The sequence below is a fragment of the Ambystoma mexicanum genome, chromosome 6q (genome assembly GCF_040938575.1).
Source record: "Ambystoma mexicanum isolate Mex_15411 chromosome 6q, UKY_AmexF1_1, whole genome shotgun sequence".
Taxonomy (NCBI): Eukaryota; Metazoa; Chordata; class Amphibia; order Caudata; family Ambystomatidae; genus Ambystoma; species Ambystoma mexicanum.
The window spans coordinates 165051248-165073842 of NC_090937.1; the positions used below are offsets into that span (position 1 = coordinate 165051248).

At 46.6% G+C, this 22595-nt stretch overlaps 1 protein-coding gene across 2 annotated transcripts in view; it reads left to right on the forward strand.

Annotated features, from left to right (window-relative positions):
- SLC26A1 (solute carrier family 26 member 1) overlaps positions 1-22595 on the forward strand; it is a 393592-nt gene that overhangs the window by 277740 nt on the left and 93257 nt on the right. The gene's annotated exons all lie outside the window — the stretch shown is intronic.

Here is a 22595-nt window from a genome sequence, read left to right on the forward strand (position 1 = left end):
ACAGAATGCAAGCCCTTGCTAGGGTATGGATCCCCAAGTGCAGTCTTCAAAAGGTATAGGTATGTATACACATCAGATTGTCAGGGTAAATATCTTCCATTTAAATTCACTGGATTCAAATGCTTTTTGACTGGCTGTCCTGGAAACATGAAGTTGATTTACCTCTAAACGACTAGACCTGAAATCTTCTGTTCTAGGGACTGCCTTTCAACAGAACCAAACGTTCACACCTCTCAACATTCCCAAGTGCTCTTTCATCTGTTCTCATGGGCACAAGACAATTGTGATTTACCTCTACCCTGTTGCCCTTGAGCTATCCTTGGGAGGATAGCTCAGGGGCAACGTGCTCGTCTTGCAAACAAGACGACATGGAACAACACAGGTTCGATCTCCGGATCCACGCTTAGAAACCTCTGGGTATTAAGCGCGTTATAAATAACCTATCATATCAGATCAAAATAAAGTGTTTGTTTTGTGAGATGTGAACGTATGCATGTTTGCATATGTCGAGTTTTAAATAGTGCCAAGCTAGCTGTGAAACAACAGAGCAGTGTACATATCGGAGAATCTGCATTACGGTACAATTTGAAGGCGTGTGGGCTCCTCATCTCATCCCAGAGTAAAGTCAAACTGAGGGCTGGGCTGAGGCCGACAGCTGTTGGCTGGCAACATGGGAAGTCGGTGCTTTGACTCCCGTGCGCATGTCACACACGAGCCAGGAAGAGCAGATGGAGTGCAGGTGGCTTAGGGGTGTACTGAAATGGGTCCCACTGGTCTGCCGGATTGGAGTACGTGGGTGCCTGCCTGCATGGTGGTCTCAGCTGAGAATTTCTGCTGATGGGATTTGTGTGGTCATGGACCCTGAGAAGCTCCACTTGGGTCCAGGTTTGGTGTTTTGGACTCGTGCCTTGTACGTTGGCTTTGGGTGTCTGGCTTTCCTCCTCCTGCATCTCTATGGGGTTGTTAGAACTTGGTTTGTTTGTTGTCATCTAGCTCTGAATGCTGCCTGGGTTGTTTATTGGTATCCCTTGTATTATTTACATATTTTTAGACTCTCATACATTTTAATATGTCCCACCATTTAAGATGTTCTTGTTGTTTGGGGGGCTGATTTTTTGTATAGCAACTTCTTTCATCTCATCTTGTCAGGCTTTCATTTTCATACAGTATTATTATTATTCATTACATTGCTTGCTTTATTGACATTCTTTTGTTCTATTCCTTTTATTGTATCATTTTGTTCTTGGTCATCATATTGTCTATTGTACTAACTAATTCATTTTTGTAAAGTGCATTGGCATAAACAAAATACATGAATACACATGTAGGAGAAGGTGTATTGGTGAGTGACAGTTGGGTGACTGGGTATAGATGTGATTATTTTTGTGTGTGAATGTTCTGGGTTCTGGATTCTGTGTGTGTTTTAATGTCTAGAATGCAGTGTGAATGTTCTGGGTTCACGTGTGAGAGAGGTTGTATGGGTGGGTGAATGGTATGATATGATTGTGTGTTTGTGTGTAATTGCCATCTGGCAAGTGTGCAACGCCCTGCCTTTTTTATTTTTAGTGCGTAAAATGATGTGGGTGATTCATTCTCCAAAGGGATATTCCGCCAACCACATCCCCCTCTGTCATAACGATATGCCAAAAGCAGACCACACCTATGCCCTGCTGCATTAGTAGCTCTGTTTGTGGCACAGAGAAGGTTCAAAAGTCACAAGATGCCCCAATAACCGCTACAGCAACAATAAAGTCACTGCAGCACAGGGGCAACATTTAAGATATGCCACATGTACCCAAACTACGATGATCATGAGCACCCCATACTGTTGGCAGGGTAATCTTTAAGAATAAGATATGCCTGAGTTTGGGTAAAGTGCGTGGTGATACTTATGATCATGTCTGCGACACACCAGTCAACATTGCACATGTGTCAGCCCATGTAAGTCAGCTCTGATGTGGAAAGGAATGCGTTTTCTGGTCAGATGGGTTGATACCACCACACAGCAAGACAGAAACTCCATGACTCAGCGTCTCTTTGATTCTCGTTGTGAGTGCTGGTAACCCCATCCCCCAGCAAGAACCACACACCCAGCAGCTGTCCTGGGCCCAGGTATCAAAGAAGCAAACCGATTCAAAAGAAAAAGCCTCACACCAGAAGTAGAACAGTCAGGAGTGCTCTGGATAATGGAAGAAGACATTCACCATTGTGTTTCTGAACGTTTCTCTTTCCCTTTCCTGTCTCCTCCCCTTCCTCTGTAACAGAGCACTCTGGGTGCACGATCAACAGGGCAAAGTCCGCTCCAGGCAGGAGCAGGGATAGGTCCCCTAAAGGAGGCTTGCACTAGACCAATCACTTGAGGACTTACGCCTTTAAAGGATGGGGTCTCACACCCCTTCAGCAGAATTGCCTCAGTTACTCACAGATTTGTTAAGGTGGTCTTAACATCCCAAATAGAGCCAGAGGAATGAGAGTCAGTCCAAACCACACTGAATGATGGAGTAGACAAAGTACACAGCAAACCCCAGCTTTATTATTATCAAAACAAAGCCAGGAATCCATACAAGCACTGAAATCTGGTCACTCTCAACATTTTATTAAAAAGCAATTACTTAAGTACTATAAACATGTCATCAATGATGGCATAACATAATCTCAGTGTACAAAACCAATGGGAAATGGGGATAGGTTAGTGGGTTTGGCTGCATATCTGCCCCATATAGGTTCCATATTGGTTAAACATTTAATTGGGTTACAAGCATCTGATGGCTCCATCATCTCTACGACAAGTGGTTAGTGGGCATACTACTTGATGGGCTGAATGACACTAGGGAATTTGATAGGTTTGGTCTCTGATAACCAACCTTTAACACTTGACAGGTCATCAAGATAGGAGCTAGGCGTGGAGTAGGGGTCAGAGACCCATGGACTGTTCTTTGTTCAATTAAAAGTTAACATCCCTCATGCTCAGGCCATGAGACTGGGCAATCCCTTTGTACTTGGCCTTGTGTGGCAGCTTGCATCTATGTATGCATTTAGGGAGTACTACAGGTGTCCTATCTATGTTGGCTCCTAATGAATAGTCAGTGTTCTCCAATTATGGAGCATGTGAAGACTGTGCATCAAAATGAATCACCTTCTATTTCTTGAGGTTTAGCTAATATTTATGTGTGTGTCATGGCCCTGTTGCCACCAGGGACACTCTTGAGTTATTCTTCACAGAGTCATTTGGCTTACTGTTTTACTGCACCTGGCTAACAAAGAATGGTTTTACTCTTATAAACCTTTAATTAATCTGGGAGTATACTGCTTGCGTCTTGGGAATTGTTATCTTGTGTCTTCGTTCTGCCGTTCCAGTCCTCCCTTCTTTCACTTTAACCATGGCACTAGTTGCCAGATGCTGTCTGAGCTCTGCATGGATATTTATTTCTGTGGATTCAGCTTTTTGAGTTTTCCCAAGGTCATGAGGCCTTTTATCATTCAAAAGCATGCTGTGGCTTCCATTTTTAAGAAGATGGCTGCCCAAGTATACTCTTGTTTCTATTTTATTGATCTATATGTTTGTTTCGTCATGTTGCATTAACCTTATACATTGGTCATGTTAGTGTTTCTTCATGTATGTGGATGCTATGTTAATATTCTTCATGTAAAAATACATATATTTCCTATTGTATGCATTCTTCATGTGGAGTGCATGTGTGCTTTGTGTCTAATGAATGTGCTTGTTACTGTTACTTCATTAGCTTGAATGCTTTTGTCATCTACAACTCATATTGTCTCCACGTTCTGCTGTACCTGCATTGGATAAGGGTGGGACGGTTGTCTCAGTGAGTAACGTCTCTCACTTTTGCGGTATTGGGGTGGGGGAGGGGCAGAAGCTGTGGGTGACGTATTCATCTGCCTCCCAACAGATCCTTTAAGCAGAAGAGATGTTCTGAACATTGTCACCTGGATTTCCTTTGGAATAGTTGCAGTTGAAGTAGGAGCTGTAAACACAGGAGGAAGTTTTGTTCCCTAACTACTCCAAGGTAACATCGAGAGTGACCAATACTGGGGACCAGGACCAAATGTTCTACAACGGATCATCTTTGTCAGAAGACCAGATCGTGAACTGGAGTATCCTGTCCTTGAGACCTTTGTGAAGGCCTCACAGCAACTGAAGGGCCAGACCAGAATTGTGTCATGGTGAAGAACGTCACCTGCTAGGCCCAAAGCGTCTGCACAGTTCCGAAACATAAACCAAATCTCTGGGGGGTCACTTACTGACTCTCACCGGGTGTTGCAACTATGGCTCGGTACAGCTAGCCTTAGAAATGCTGCATCATTGACTGCACATCGCCATGCCCTTGATTACAACTTAAACAACCACCGCCCCTTTACTCAAACCACTGTAGCGTCACTCGAAGGCCTCTCTGGGCGGCCAATGTCTGACTTGGCATGGCCAACTATACAGTGTTCTTGGGACCACCTAGACCTGCATCATTGAACCGCCAGTGTTCGACAACACAGAGCACCCGCATTTGTCCCTACGTGATGCCCGCTTGTTGCCAGGGCCTCTACAATCCTACGTGCCTGACTGAGCCTGATCAAGCCTGATGCATCAGCCCATCAAGAACACAATCCATGTACTGTGACACTGAACTGCCCCTACGGTGCACTTGGACCCTAGAGACAGTTTAGGTCACAATCTCACCTGCTTTCAGCCCAATATCTGTTTTATAGTAATATCTTACCTCCCACCCCTGGAACAATGCTGGAACTATGCTTAGAGTTCTGCTTTTCTACAGTCGGCCACATCTCTTCTGTTTTTCCCTTTAGGGTGTTTTTTTTGTATACTAATCCCTTTTCATTCTACTTGCAGTTGGTGTGTTTTATTGAAGTGTTTATATTTTTATAAAATCTTCATTGGACATGCCCTTTATTTTGGACTGTGATACTTTGTTGTTTACTTCACTATTGGTTCACCTTCACACTCTTCTTGAGAGTATAGCCTTCCTTTGGTACGTGTTACCACAAAAGGCAAAGGAGATATATCTCTTCATTGTCCCTGTTTTACCTTTATGATTGTGTTGTGTTTTGGTTGGTAGAAGCGTGAGGGCTGAGTTTGCAATTTTACCCCTACTCATCCTTGTACTCTCACAGTGTTTGCGAGTGTGTCAATGTTCTTGGTATGTGCCTATGTGAAGAATGCAGTGTGAATGTTCTGGGTGCGCATGTGAATGAATGTGAGAGAAAATGTTTGGTTGAACGGCAGATTAATGTTTATGAATTGCATTATATGTGCATGTGAGACCCTACAGGAATTGGTGAGCACTGCAGCATTTTTGACATTCCTTAAATTGGCTTGCCATGTTTTACTGCCATTTTGTAGCAAAACCAACTTGATTAGCACTATCACATGGCTTGACTGGCATTTTAATGTTGCCAGGTTAGCCATTTCTTACTGTGGCATGGCATTTTTTATTGGGCATCTATGATAAAGCAATTATGATAAGTGTTACTATGTGGCTAGACTGGTATTTTATTGCAGCTAGTCTGGCTATTTCCTACTATGGCATAGTATGTTTTAAAGGGTATCTATGATAAAGCAAATATGGCTAGTGTTTTTCCATGGCTAGTCTGGTATTTTGATGCAGCCAGGTTAGCCATTTCTTATTGTGGCATGCACATGTTTAAAGGGCATCTACGATAAAGCCAATATGGCTAGTGTTGTTAATGGCTTGTCTGGTGTTTTGATGCAGTCCGTCTAGCCATGTTTTACTATGGCATACGATTTTCTAAAGGGTATATAAAATAAAAACAAATGTAGCTAATGTTGTTACATGGCTAGTCTGGTATTTAGATGCATCCAGGTTAGCCATTTCTTACTGTGCCATAACAATTTTCACTGGTCATCTATGATAAAGCAAGTATGATAAGTGATACCATGTGGCTAAACTGCCATTCTGCTGCAGCCAGTCTAGTCATTTCTTACTGTGGCATAACTCTTTTGGTTTTGGGTAATGTTTGTGGCGCATGCCTCAAAATTGCCAAAACCATTGTCACAAAAGAGAGAGAAAGGAAAATTGGGTTCTGAACTGAGAATATCTTGTTGGCTTAGAAACCAGCAATGCAACGGGATGAAACAGTCAACTCACTAAAATTTATTTTTACAAAACTCCTCTGCCGTACTAGCCAATGAGTAGCCCCCTGACAGGATTTGTTCAAATCAGCAGCTTTGTAAGAAGCAAGTCAGCCACGCTTTCAATCCTTTTTTATTCCTTCTGAGGCTGCCTCTCTACTACCACCTACCCACACCATGCCAATCTCTCTACCCCCACCCTCACTCACCACACTTCCACTCTCTCTACCCTCACCGAACCCACCCCCAATTCGAGTGTTGGTTGGGCTATGTTTGGACTGTTTTGGGCTACATCTGACAAGACCTCCTGAGGCTGCTTTGTTGTTCATGTTTCCTTCCCCCATTCAACTACCACCACTCAGCCACCCCCACACAACCTACGCCCACGCTCTCTACACCCACCACCCACCTTAAATCCACTCTCTTGACCCACACCACCTCATCCCACTCTATCTACTTCCACCCACCCTGCCCCTGCTCTCTCTACCCCTACCCACCCACCCTATGACCACACTCTCTACCACTACCACCCATCCTACACCCACTCTCTCTACCCCTACCAACCCACCTAACTCATACTCTATCCCCACCTACCCTACCCCCACTCTCTCTATCCCCACCCACCCACACTACTCAGACTCTCTCTTCCCTCATCCTCCCCTCTCATCTACATTAACCCACCCGCCAGACCCCAACTCTCTCTACCCCCACTTACCCACCCTACCCACATTCTCTCTACCCCAACCCACCCACCATACCTCTATTCTTTCAAGCCCCATGTTCTCTACCATACCAACCCTACCCTGTTTTCTCTACCCTCACCCACCTTTTCCCTCTCTCTACCCCACCCACCCTACCTCATTATCTCTACCCCACTATCTTTACCTCATCCACCCACCCATCCTACCCCAGGTATCTCTACCCACCCCCACGCCCACTCTCTCTAGCCTCATCCACCCTAACCCCACCCACCCACACTATCCCCACTCTCTTGACCCCCCCACCCTATCCCCACTCTCTCTTCCTCCACTCCCTTATCCCCACTCTCTCTACCTATTCATCAACCTTACCCCCTCTCTCTCTCTAGCCCCAACCACCCTAACCCCACATGCTCTACACCTACCCACCCATGCCTCACTCTCTCTACCCTCACCCACCCAATCCTCACTCTCTCTACCCCACACACCCCCACTATCCCTACCTCCACGCACACTAACCTGCCTCTCTCTACCCCCATACACCTACCCATCCTACCCCACCCTATCTACCCCCACCCACTACCTTAGCTACATTCTTTGTACCCAAACCCACCCTACCCACCTCTTTCTACCCCCATCCAACCTACACTCTCTCCATCCCCACCACCATACTCCCACTCATTGTACCTCCACCAGTTTGGGTCTTTTTGACCTAAAATATTTGACCTAATCACATTTGATCAAATTTATTTGACCTTTTTTTGGTCTAAAATGCAGGGGGAGACCCCCCGCAACCACCCTCCCCACTTCCCCTCAACCTAATCTCTACCCTTACCCACACCCATATATATTTATTTAATTAAATTTGACCGAAAAAAAGGTCAAACAAATTCGATAAAATATTTTAGGTCAATTGTGCTAATACCACCTCCACCCACTCTACCCTACCTATGTCTACACCCACCCACCCAACCCCCACTCTCTCTGCCCTCACCCATCTTACCCACACTCTTTGTACCTCCACCCACCCTACCTCATGCTCTCTCTACTGCCACCCAACCATCCTACCCTCACTCTTTTTACATCTACACACCCACCCCCAACTCTCTCTACTGACACCCGCCCACCCTACCCCACTCTTTTTACCCCCATCCACCAACCCTACTACACTATGGCTTCCCCACCCACACCACCCCAATCATCTATCTCTACCACCACCCTCATAACTCCTATATCTCTACCCCTACCCACTCATCTTTCCCAAATCTCTCTACCCCTAGCTACCCAACAAACTCTCTCTATAACACCCACCCAGCCTATCAAACCTCTCTACACCTACCACCCAGCCTCCCAACTCTCTCTGCCCTCACCCACTCTACCAACTATCTCTACCCCTACCCACTCACCCTATCCTCACCCTCTCTACCCTCACCAACCCACCATAACCCCTCTCTATCTACCTGCACTCACCCCAGCCCTCTCTTCTACTAGACGATATCCCCATACTTACACCAGCTCAACATTCCAAAGTTCAGTCTAAAAACAGCAGGGGGAGCTAGCTTCCCTGTATTAGCAGTGAAACACTGGAACACGTTGCCCATGACAATCGGAGCAGACACATTATTCTGGTCATTCAGAGCGAAGGTAATGGAACTACTCACTTCCCACTAATAGTCTATTATCTGCACTTAGCGAAAGCCGGCATCCGCCATTCCTGGATCTTTGTTTAACAACACTGCGTTGGACTATTCTGTAACCTGTCCATTTACCACTGAATTCTACCTCTTCCTGGACCATTCTGTAACCTGGTCCACTGTACTATACTTTTTCTAATATTGTACCCGACCTTTGTATGTGCAAACTGTATGTAACATATGGCTTGCCTAAGCCTAAGCGCCCAGCTACACCAGGGTTTGGCTGGGCTATATAAATAAACAAACTAATCTAAACTAAACTACCCCATCCACCCACTCCACCCTTTCTCTCTGCTGCAACATTTCCAACCCTTGCTTTCCCTTCTCATCCCTACTCCCTCTCCTTAACCCCACCATGACCATATTCCCTCTCTCTCGAACCCCACCAACCCTGCACCCTTTATTCCCCTGACCACCAAAACCCACCGTAGCCCCTCTATTCCCCCACCCAACGACCTTATTCCCTCTCCCTTTTCCCTCACATCCTTCCTGTTACACTCTCGCTTTCTTTCTTACCCTCTCACTCTCACCCTTTCTCATGCATATTAGTTCTTGCTCATGATCGATGGAACCCTGTATCAATGACTTCCTCCCTTGCTCTATTCCCCTTCTAATTTTATTGCCCATCTACACACCGTATCACATCATCCTTTGAAACTTTGCAATCTCCTCCTTTCACCCTGGTGTCTATAGATGCAAAATACAAAGAACAGCAGCCAATGCCAAAACTATTGGCATTGCCAATTCTTGTTTACTGAGCATCAACTACAAAGCAAGCATGATTAGTGTTCTTACGTATCTAGACTGGCCTACATTAGAGCCAGTTCGGATATGTTTTTTTAGTGTGGCATGCTATTCTTAATGGCAAAGCACACAGGAGTATATTCATAAGTGAGTGTACTGGCATATATAGGCTGAGCCAGCTTGGCATTATGTGCAAAGCTAACATGAGTATGTTCTTAAATGGTAATACTGGCATATATTGGTGCAGCCAGCATTGAAATGTATGGACTCAGCCAGTATGAACATGTTTTTTATACTGGCATATATTGTGGGGAAATGCATGACTTGTATCTTTTTACCTAATATGTCACAGAAAATGTGCTGTACAATGCATCATTTTAACCCATTATTCAAAACATTTCCTCGGGGGTGAAGATCCCCAAACTCCCTTTCACAGGTTTGGGCTCGTTTGCTTTGCTCAATCGTTCTCGCATAATTGTGGCAACTATGTAGACGCCTCCAAATAAAAAATTCACCAGCAGCCACTCGCGGGTGGTACATTTGGTGCCAGGGGCCAAGCACCGCCCCCTGTTTCTATGCCAGATGAAAGACATAGGGGGTCATTCCGAGGTTGGAGGTAAGTATTGGTTTTTACCGGCATGGCGGAAAGAGCGAGTCCGATCTGGTACCACGCCGCTATTTACAGGCTATTTCGACCTCGCGGGCATGAGCTTTCCGCCATGCCGGTAAATCCCCTACCGGCATACCGCTAAAGGGCCCGTTAAACCCCTTACCGGCATGAAGCGAGACGTTCTTAACAACACCGCCATCGAAGCTTCGCCGTCCGTAATTAGCGGTGACCGTAATTTACGGATACCGTGAATTACGGTCACCGCTAATTAACGGATACGGAAATTACATCATCGCACAGGAACGGGAAGGAGCGCAGCGGCCATCTTTAAAAACACAATCCATTGCCATCCTCTCCAGGCAGCACCCTTGGGACGAACCTGAACCTCGGGAAAGGCCTACACAACCACCAGCTGTGCCCAAAGCCCCGAAAAAGTCAGAGGACCGCCTCCGCAAGCAGCGCTTCAGCCCCGAGGAGCTGCAGGCCATGGTGAGCCACCTGGAGGAGCACGCAGACGTAGTGTTCAGCAGCGACATGCGCAGAGAGGCAGTGGTCCGGAAAAAAAACATATGGGCAGAACTTGCTCAAAGGGTGAGCGCAGTAGGCACCACCCCCCGCATCCGCAGGGACTTCCGCAAGCGGTGGGACGACTTGCGGTTGAGGGTGCGGAGCATCCTCGCAGCCAACCGCAGCCAGGCACTGCTGACTGGATGTGGACCAAGTTCACCAATGAAACTAGCGCCATGGGAGGAGACATGCGCCGCATTGATTGGCACAGAATCAATCGAGGGTATCGGTGAAATGGAGTGTGGGGCTCCGTCATCTGTTGATGGAGGTGAGTGTCCAAAGTCAACACCGCCAATGGCAAATATATGCTGAATACACTTCCAAGCCCCGTCCAATGCACCTTGTCATACTGCCCTCCACCCATTCTGATAATGGCAAGACAACTGCCACCAAGGGACAAGTGCTTCCACATAATGCCCACCAACCACAGTGCAGTAACTAGCACATCCCAATAAGCACACTGTGCAGCAGACTTGGCAGTGTGCGAGTCAAACTGCACATGACCAGGCCAGGATTAGTGACTCCCGCAACTGCGTACATATCCAACACATCCGTAGAAACCAGTGAAGTAGTAACGGCCAAAATGGACTCCTAACCCACTGTATACACCCCCGAGCCCTGCAATGTCCCCCAGGTGTCGTGAGGGACTCTGGGGAGGGTGACAGACCAGTCCGAAGTGCACGTGGCGATGCACCGGGAGACGCAGATCCCGTGCCCAGTACCCCATTCGAGGCCCTGTCAGGGCATGTCGACCCAATCCCCTGCAGGGATGATACGCCATCCCAGGAAGCACTACGTGCAGGACAGCTCACTGCCCTCATCACTGACTTCAATGAGGAAAACTGCCAGGGCAGGTTGGAGTTACTCGAGGAGCTCAGGCAAATGCGTCAGGTGTTCACGGAAAGCACCAACCGTGTGTGTGAGGCACTTGGATGCATTGCAGACACCCTTGTGGCAGCACGTCCCATTCATGCGACTCAGCAGGAGGACACCCCCTCAACCAGTCCCCCCACCCCAGCAAGCCCAGCGCGCCACTTGCTGCGTTCTCAGCGGCGAAGGAACATACCCCCCCGGGCACCGGGAGCATGGATCAATAGACAATGCTGCCACATGTGGCCTCAATGTGCCACACGGGACTACTGTTGCGGAGTTGGTGGGAGGGGGGTGAGGGCGTGTATGGGAGTTGGGGGGAGGAGGGGAGGGTGTGTATGGGAGTTGGGGGGAGGGGGGGGAGGGTGTGTATGGGAGTTGGGGGGAGGGGGGTGAGGGCGTGTATGGGAGTTGGGGGGAGGGGGGTGAGGGCGTGTATGGGAGTTGGGGGGAGGGGGGTGAGGGTGTGTATGGGAGTTGGGGGGAGGGGGGTGAGGGTGGAGGTTTTGTTGTTCACGTGTGAACCTACTAATACAATACACCGGTTGTGCATAAAAAATATCAGAGTGGACATTGATCAATGTGCATGTGTCTTTTAATGACTCACAGTGCATGGTGTACATGTATCCCCACAACCAGTGCCCGATGCCCTGTCATCCTGACACCCTCAGTTGACTTGAGTGTCAGAAATATTGTCCAATCAATGATTGCCACACGGCATATCCCTCCTGTGCATCTGCACTGTGATGCTGTCCTGCCAATTCTTCATCCACCCCCTCATCATCATCTGGTGGTAGCAGTCCCAGGTCAGGGGGCAGTGGCACATTCCGACGGATGCACATATTGTGCAGCTTTACACATGCCATGGTGATCCTGGCCACCTTCTCGTGGCTGTTGATGAGTGCTCCACCCGAACGGCTGTGGCAACAAAATGGTGCCTTCAACAGGCCAAATGTCTGCTCTATGGCCACCCGTGTATAGGTATGGGCTCGATTGTAGTCCTCCTCATGCCTGTTCTGTGGGTTGCGGATAGGGGCCATGAGCCACGGCTTCAAAGGGTAGCCACCATCACCTTCATGGAAGGGGAATGAAGGTAAGTGTTTGTACATTGATGGTGGCGAACTGTAGCAGTCTTGCATGGCAGCTGGTGATTCCTGGCCATACACACATGTCCCTGGTTGCATCAACCCCATTACTGGCCCGGCTATGTGTCCTGTACCATAGAATGATGGAGGGGTAGCTTCTTCAAGATGGTTTATGGTGTGCACTCACATCTTGTTGCACGTGCACCGTATGTGCGTGCAGCAGTGTTGGCCTGAATTCATTGATGTGTTGGGTTCTGTGAGATTTGGTGGCAGGGGGTGTTGACTGTAGTCAGTAGCATACTTGTCTTACTGCACAGATCAGTACCATGTTGACTTGCACCACTACTATGGGTGTGCGGAACCAGTGAGACGCTGCTGTATCCCTGTTGGGCTCACTTCTATGCACTCCCAGGGACGTCTGTCTTGTGTGGTGGGATGCAGGAGGCTGCGAGATAGTGCATATGCAGTGCATGGTGCAGGATGCCCTTACGGTGTGTGAGGTCCGCCGATGAGTGGTGCTTGTGTTGTGGTATTGGGCCAAGTTACCTGTCGGACGAGTAGTGTTGTATTTTCTACATTCTAGCATCGCTGTGAGGTTAGGCAGTCATGTGCCATATCGATTGCCTTGGGGCACTGTGTTCTGTGGGGTGCACATCGTGCACCGGCGTCAACATTCCCACACAGGTGTAGTATGCACCCCCCCTTTCCCACCAAGTTGTGGTATGCATCCACCCTACTCATGGCCCCAATGCGCTGCCATGGCCCAATCAGGTGACTCACCAAGCAGCCAGGCACGTTGTCCAGCATGTTGCTCCATATAGCGTGGTAGCGTGGAGTTCCGCAGGACCAGGGGGTCATGTGTTGATCGGGGGTATCGGGCACAGCAATGTGTGATGGCTTTACTGGCATTTCATACCATCTGGATGTCAATGGAGTGGTATTGCTTGCGGTCGCGATATGCCACCTCCATTGCATGTGGAAAGACCAATTCCACGTGGGTGCAGTCGAGGGCACCTATGCAATTTGGCATGCCTGCCAGTGCATGGTAGGCAACTTATGTATCCAATATCTCCCGGGGTGTCCAGGGTAGGGATATGTAGTCCCTTGTGTGTTTGATGAGGGCATCCAGAACTTGGTTGAGTATCTGTGAAAATATGGCCTGTGGTATGCCATGCATGTGCCCCACTGTATGCTGCTATGTGCCTGTGGCAAGGAAGTGGAGAACAGACACTACCCTGAGTAGAGGGGGGATTGCAGTGTGGATTTCTATGAGGCTCACTATGTCGTCATGTGTCAGGTCCACTATGGTGGTGATGGTGTCCCGATCAAGGCGGTACAGGGTGTGGATCTGCTCTGGTGTGAGGTTGAAGGGGGAGGCTCTGATGCGAGGGATTGGGGGCTGCCGGCGTGGTTATGGTGGCTGCACCGGTAGGGCATGCTGGGCCTGTCTCACCCTCCTTCTCCTCCTGTGTATCCTCTGTGGTGGGGGCTGTGGTTGTTGTTGCTGTTTTTGTCGTTGCTGCCTTACAAGCAGGGCCTCCAGCTCCAGTAATCCTGCTACAATTGGTATCATCTTGGTGTGAGAGGGGGTGTGGTGAGTGGGTGTGCTCCTTTTGTGCTGTGCCAGACTCCATTGCCTCCACCTGTGCTGATTGAGTGCACCTGTGCCTCTTGGAAACACTGCTCAGGGTTCTTAACACCTTCTCGGCGATGCCGGTATTTACTCCATGCTGGTAAGGTACTTTGCGGCCTTGAAGAGGCCGTTTTTTGCATGTCTGCATGACTTGGGATCAGCTCCGGTTTACGCCATGCCGCTAATTTCGGCATGGGGTGTCGTGCGCGCGCCACGAGACCGCTATTTACGGCCTCGTACTTTACGGCGCCGTAAATAACAGTCTAGAGGGTCAGAATGGCCCTTAAAGGTATACGATGCCGGTAATCCTTTACCGGCATCGTTTTTCCCTTAACGCCCAACTTGGAATGACCCCCATAATCTTTGATTAAAAAACATACTTACATCTTTCACCTATTCCAGTGCGCACGTTCATCTGCAGTGGCATGATCATCATGGAGATTGCTCACACGTGGTGGTCCAAGCCGGCTCCGAGTGTGGCACATCACATGCTTTGTTGAGGTGCATTGGGAGGAGGCACAGAATGGCTCGCAGAGGGGCCCCCCCATTTTGTGTTATACTACGCCACTGCTCGAAGGATAGACTATCAAAAGCTAACTTGAAAGTGCTTGGAGAGAGCAGATGCAGTAATTTACATGTGTACTATCACACTGAAAGCCTAGCACACCCCTTGCTTTGAACACCACACTCCATCCGCATATTTGAACAGAAACTGGCAAGGGTTGTGATTATTAATGCACTGTGTAGATAGAGCTTGCCTTATGATTGTCAATAGCATCCTCACTATTTATTAGGGAGAATGTTCAGTAATGTGCTAATTCCCTTTAACCTTTGAGACCCTCAGCTCGTTTGCTGGAATCTGGGATATTTAAGATTTTTAACCTCCTGAGTGAGTAGTACTTTTTGCTACTCACTCGTGTTTTTCTCTGACTAAGATTTTTAACTGGTTAATGGAGTCTGGTAAACTCCATAGGCATCTGCTTTTTGCATAGTGACACACAGCACCCTCTGTGCAGTGCCATTGATAAGGCCCTTGGACTTTTCTTAATGTTTAAATACAATTTCTTGTGTGAACTACAGTTCCCAAGAATAGTGAGTTAGCTTTTATCTTATTTACTTTTTCCTTTTGTGGGTCCAGAACACACCACCCAGATGTGGAGTGCTACAGTGTTACATACTAACTCCTTATCCCACTCCTCATGTAACATTTTGTTACATTAATCAACTTGAATGGATGGTGGCAATGGTTACTTTTCACTACCTTTTGTGCAGGGTACTTGCAGGCAGATTTTTCAGCTGCAGTACAGCACCCATGCGTGACCATTTTTGTAAAACGGCCGCTGTCTTCTTTTTTTCACCATTTCTTGTTTGTTAGTTCCTTATGGGTTTTTACTCTGTTGTTTAAACTAGGTTTGAGTCCTTTGTGTGTTTGGCCTTTGGTGGGCTTCAGTCCTGAAGCCTGCCCATGCTCCAGTGAGTCTGGGAAGGCAGGAAGTGAGGGAGGAACCCCAAACTTCAACTGACCTTTGTTTGTAGATATGCCTGGCTGAAACCAGTTCCAACTGGGCGGATGGCCGTCCTAGAGGACAGCCCCCCTGTGTGATTGACAGCTGTGAATTAATGGGATTTCGCTTAAAAGGTGAGGCATTTGGGACAACAGGCAGAGTCCACCGCATCATATCAGAAAAATAGCATTGGCGGCTGGTGAGTTTTAAAGCTGGTGGGGCGGTAAATTCCCAGGGTGAATTTCGGGAGCAAGCGAGTGCGCGCAGCGCGCGAACCCACACCACCCAAGTGGTATGGGGGTTCTCGCCCCGCGAAACTTGTCGAAAAATGGCCTCCAAAATGTGCTATTTACTGTCCCAAAACCACCAAAATATGACATAAAAAGCATTAAGTTTTACATACTAATGGTGGTAAATTATTCTTACGTGTGCAAGTGTATTTTACAGCAGCGTGTATTGAGATGTGTTTGAACATTTGGGGCAAATTGTGGGGTTGGGAGTGTGTTGCCTACTATCAAACCGGAACAACTGGTGGATACATCTAAAAGGTCCCCTTTAAAGATCAGTTTATCCCGTGAAGCCAATGCACTGCACTTTGTATATAATATCGGTGGAAACAAAGGTGACCATGTAAAAGTGAAGAGTGTGGATTGGTCCACCATAGTGAATTCCTTGCATCATGTGAAAGGTTTTGAAAAAAGTTAAACCGGCTGCTTAAACTGGCTTTTCAGAATACTGGGGCCATTCACACCTTTTGTTTTCCTCGTTCAAAAATGTGTATGGAGATGATCACAAGTCAAAAGGTGAAAAGGTGGGTCAATGGTATCGTGTGAAGACTAGGCCAAGACTTTCAATAGTTATCATAATGTAACATTGCCATAGGTAGATACACATAGCAACAGGAGATCGGCCATCTTCTCTAGGCATTGACCAGCCGTGCATGTAATGAAAAGGTTTTGTGAAAGAATAAGCGCCTGAAGCCAGGACTCGGTACAATACTAAGAGCTATCTCCTAGACATCTTAAGACACACCTTTTAATGAGCCTCTAACAAGGCTACCCATGATGTGATGCTTGCTTGGAGGATGGAGGTATATTCACAGTAGAGTTGCTCTCTGGGGCATATTCCACTCCCATTTCCAGACTGTCTCTATATTTTAGAGTAGGGAAAAATAACAGAAATATTTGTGGGGAAAATCTGGAGTGTGAAGTCCACGGAAGAGCTGTCATAAACACTCGCAACACATGCCACTGTGCTCCAGTGGGCATGGGCACACTCGAGGGATGGGTCTCTTCACCCTAAATTCCAAGGCAGCCCAGTTTCGGTTGGAGGCCTTTTGAACAACACACAGACAACGTTTTCATGTTCTGCACTGGGTTCAAATAAATGCGCAGTTTTTTTTACTTTCGGCACATGTATGCAAGGAGAGACAGCCCCTATCAGAAGCCTGCTCACATTTGGACTTCGGCAAAGGAAAACATGGCATAATAACTGAACGCGATTTCAAGCCGACACAACTTGAGTTGGCATATTCACGGCTGGTGTACCATATTACAAGGGTGTGAATGTAAAACAGCACTGCCAAGTAAGTCATTTTTTGTGGGACTTAGTGAGTTTGAACAGCATCCCATTGGTTGCTTTAGTAATATTTTCTTCACTTGACTCACCTTACTCAGACTGCTCCCACGAGCCCCGGGTCATACAGGCACCCCTCATTCAGGCGCACACCATGGTCTGCCAGATCAGGCTAATCCCATTTGTGGAGATTTGAGGGAGTGGGATTCATTAAAACATTTTGAGTACAGAGCAAATGTTTGCGCAAATGCAAATGAAGCATTAATGAGTTGTGTTTGGAGAGTAGGGTTTCTTCTGAACACTGGAGGGATGGTGGCAGGATCAGGGCTGTAAATAGTGTGATTGGAATAGGGGGGAGCGCTGCGGCAAAGTAAACACTTCAAAGAAAACACTGAGCAAACAGCAGTGCTGAACACTACACATATTGTTATCACTGCCCCACGGGCTGTCATTACCCGCACTCTAAAACCCATCAGCTTCCAAGAAAACACGTTCAACTTTTGCCGTTAACTCGGGAGAGCTCCGGTTCAGGCAACCTTTACCCATTCACATGAGATGGGGGAACGGTTCTGTGTTGGCCCAGGCCCACTGGTACTTCATCACGATAAATACACAAATAAAAATGCGGCAACACGTGATACACGTACACAAAACACCCCCACACACATACACATCAAAGAAGAAAGGCTCTGTCACACCAACACAGCTGCACGTTTACATGTGCTGGCTTCACAAAACAGTTATATTAAATCACTTTCCGTTGCGCACCAAAAGGACGTGCTCACTTTGCTGTAAACTTACTTTCTTGTTCAGTAGGCATTTGGCAGGGTCCCGGATTTTGTGCCGGCCAGCATTATCAGACATCTTTGCAGTAAAAATTCCAACTGATGACCCTCATCGCTCACACGGACAGAGCAGAAAATGGTAAGTATTTGTAAAACAGGTACAGCATTCTCATTGGCTGTTTGCCAGCCATTGGCAAACAGCCAATGAGATTTCTGAATCTATGCAGAGAGGGAAGGAGACTCCCTCCCTCCCTGCAGATTACAGATCTTCGCTGCGCTGTTTGCGCACATAGTGATACTGGCGGGGCTACCCCTCAAGCGCCCCGCCAGCATCCTACTTAAAAGGCTTACGTAAAGTGCGTGGAGCTACGAGCTCCACACACTTTAGTATAACCAAAAGCAATGTAAAACGGGACGCGCCCCGCTGTTGTAGCCGGCCCATGAAAAGGAATCCTATTCATAGGCCGGCTGCAACAGCGCCCCAACGCGGTGGAAAATAAAAACAGATTCAGAAGAAGAACTTCTGAACTTCTGAATTTGTTACAGTACTCACACCTGGTGGGGGGGCTAATTGTGGAGCGAGGTGCCCTGACACCCTATGATAGCTGCTGCCACTGAAAAATAGGATGAGCAGAGAGGCTAGCAGCACCTTCCAGGACCACAGAAACACTGGTGAAGCCTTGCAGATGTGCTGACCCTGTTTTCATTTCGACAGGGAAGATCCATGCAGGATGACTTCCTCCTTTGGGCTAGTGGGACCAACTAGCCTCAAGACCATATTCATTTTGGCTCATCCCCCAACATGCTGCAGCTTTCCTAGGCTGGAGAATCCCAATTACTGGGGACCCCTGACCATTATCAAGTGCATCGTCTTGCAGAGATCAAATTCGGTCAAAACTTTGCGGACACCTTCAAGGACCTCTAGAAGCAGGACATATTTGTCCAGAGTCCCAACACCAGAGTCCAGGACCGAGGGACTGAGGAAACTCCAACCAGAGCTATACATTTTTCTTTGGCACTGAGAATAAAGGTGCCAAAACCACAAAGAGACGCTGAATCATGTGGATTCAAATGCTGCTGAGTCCCTCTCCAGAGTGCTTCTGCAAACGCCCGTCAGACGTCCTCCCTTTTGTCACCGTGACCAAGGAGGAGGAAGAAGGGCCTGCATCACTGCATCAGGAAAGCATCCAGCTGGAACCACTTTTTCAATTCTAAGGTACTGCGGCACTTGGGATATAACTACCTTTTGCCATTAGTAATGCTCCCCGGCTTGGGCAGTACTATTTTAACCACTTTGGAGTTCATATCAACTCACCTGTGCAGGACTTCCAGCTTGTGCTTCATCAAGTGGGCTTCCCTTGAGCTCCAGGGATTTTTCATAGAACTCCTGACTGTTTGATAACATTTTTCTAAGAAAAGTTGCATCAGAACTGGAACTGTCCCATTGACTTTGGTTGTCCAGGTTTCTTAAATGCTCCTCTTCTGAACCCTATTGGATTTGGCAGTGGTTGTTATCTTACAGGTTTTAATTGTTGACACTATTATTGGTTTGATAAAAGACTGCCTACATCCCTGTGGGACAAACTAACTATTGAACCAGTTGAAAGTGGGTTCTACTTTAACCATTTTCCCACCTCAACCCAATGTTGTAATGGTGAACACAAATAAGTGCTAATACTGACCTTGATTGATGTCACTCTGTGTACTGGAACATCTTTAGCATAGAAAAGAATGACTCACCTGCACTATTGGTTCTTGTTTAAATGAATTCTATGTTCCATTGAATGTTACTATTTGTTGCTGCTTTTTAATGATTGCTTAATTTGCCTTGTGTATACATAAATAAATAATGTAATTAAGTGTGTGTTTACTTGGTGTCTTCGGTTTACTGATTTCATTGTGCTACTCTACAGCTCACATTACCCCTCCGAAGATAAGCCTAGCTGCTCAGTCAGTCTACCAACTTGTGTAGTACAGGCCTATATTAAAAGTTGGGTCTGCCTGATACCAAGAGATAACTCCTGTGAAGTCCCACACCAGTCAGACTTTACAAAATCTTACCTAACCCTAGTATTCCCTCTGAGCTCATCTTGCCTCAAGACTGTGACACCGGTAGAGCAGACATGCCATGTGGAATTTCGTCAGGCTGCCACTTTAAAGCTAAGACCAACATTGGAGTTGCCACTTAGAATGTCAAGTACACTTTCATGTGCACAAGATGGAACATCCTTGGGATTGATCAAACACTGTGAAATTGGAGATAAGTATAGGTATTAGTAGTAGGAGGGAAGGATCCAGCTGGTCCAATGCAGAGAAGTATTTTGGAATGGCCGAAGACACTCATAGCACCCGATTATGCATCTGAGAGCGAGCAAGACCACTGATAAGGACATTCTTGGCCTAATGCTAATGACATAAAAAATGCACTTGCACTAGAGCAAAGTTTTTTTTAATGAGGTCCCCAAATTGCTCCATTGCATGCGCAATCAATCAGAGAGATCCATGAATAATTGCAAATTCTATTTCAATGCAAACCAATTTCCATCCTTTTTGCAGCCGCATTATAAGCAATATTTATCAGTGGCGTCACAATAGTGTGAGCATCTCATGGGACATACATAGCCATTCCAGCATTTGTTATTAATCCTACTACACCATTAGCATCTGCAGCGGTGCACAGCACAGTGATTTTGTTTGCATGATTGTTTGGTGCATGATTGTTTGGTGTAGGAGCAGATTTTGCCCTGGACTCATTCCAAATTGATGCCATTCTTTGAGCTGATCACACCAAATGGTGCAACTCAAGGCTTCCATTGTAATGTATTGCAATGAGGAATTGTGAGCTGATTCACAAGGTGATTGCAATTGCTTTCAATGTCCTCTTATCATTGCATGGGACATGAATGTATTTTTATTATCCATTAGAGTAAGACAAATCACCCTTATTACCAGGGATGATGGATGATACACCTGACATCCAAATTGTACAAACAAAATCATGACTAAGGGCCTAATTTACAAACATGTTTTAACATAGGAAAGTCCCATTGAAAACATTTTTGTAAATCAGGCCCTCAGCGACATAACACATTTCCTCACCAAATGGTGGCTTTAATTGTATAAGTATGTTTATTTTATTTATCGTATGGTACTACATTAAGTATGTGATACTTCTGGGTTTTATCAAAAATCAGGTTCACATATTTAATTCATGTCAAATGGTATGACAAAGGGATGATTTATTTCATAAATCATGTTTCACTAACACACACACACACACACACACACACACACACCCACACACACACACACCACATACACTCATACACTGCTGCAGTACACCGTGCATTCTCCTCTCCTTTCTGAAAGGTATATAACTCATAGCCACCTAAACAGTTGTTAATGAATAAAGTACCGCATGTACCAGGTTCCACCTCTGTCAGTGGTATCACTGACTTCATCCTCAGTCCCTGAAACAACAGAGTTGAATCAACAATATTGAGGGTGTACCTCCAGCATAAATTACCTTTTTAGTATGGTTTCAGATGCGGGAATAGGAAACCTGACCTACTTGTCCATCTAAAAGGGCCAGTGTCTCTCCCTCCTTGACTATAATCCCTTTTGGCTCATGCGCTCTGGCTCAACCCCAATGGCCCCTCCTCCCCTCCTCCAGATCTTATTGAATCAACTGCATTCATAGCTGCCCTACTTAATGTCAGATTAGCAACAAAATGCACTATATTATCCAACTTTATTCCCTTCAATTCTTGTTTGTAATGCAGACTAGGTTCACTGATTTAGCTGCCACTGTTCTTTCAGTCCCATTTTCCAGCCTAATATAGTGCCTGGTACAGCAACAGGGCTATAAATAGGTGACACAAGAGGTTGAATACAGTACACATTCTCAGAGTTGAATTGCTGACACGGGCTCTTCTGCCAAATGAGTAGAAAAGAAGCACAGATGGACAGTGATATGTGTTTCCTGACTGCCTGCAAACAACGGAATCTGATTGCAAAAGGACTCAGAATTGTAAACCCACTGAGAATTACCCATAACATTGTATATGCTGAGCAGGTTTGCAGGAGAATATCAGAGACAATAAGGAATCCTCTCATACACCATCTCTATTCCAAGAGAACGAGACTGAGGATTGGGATAAGCAACTTCACAACATGGCTAAGGTAGCAAATAAATGGCCCAGCACCACAACTAAAACATGAGCTCGAAAATAATTATCTAAAGGCATTGATTTTTTACTAATTCCGAAGAACAAGAATCTCCAGGACCTTCAAGGGATGACACAAGGTACTGTTCGAGGACAGGAAAGATTCACGGTTTCCTGTGAAAAAGTGATTCCCACACTGAACAGGATCAAAACTAAAGCCACGATGAGAGAACTCCCCACCAATCAACTAACAACAAACAGTACCAACACTGAGGACCTGTTGGGAGGCCGCTCCACCAATCGACTCTCAGTCATCAAACTCTCTGGGCATAAGCTTTCACATGCTGAACAGTTTGTACTATCCTAAGGACTGATCTTCTACCCCAGCCAAGAATTAGACAAAATTAAACTCTGTGGGGGAATTGAAGACTATATACGACACTTGCATCTCAAAGAATACTTCCATTCGCAATGCAACCAACAAAGGGCTGCTTCACGTTGTGATGGCACAAAAAAGCACTCAAACTGGACACTGCCGTGTG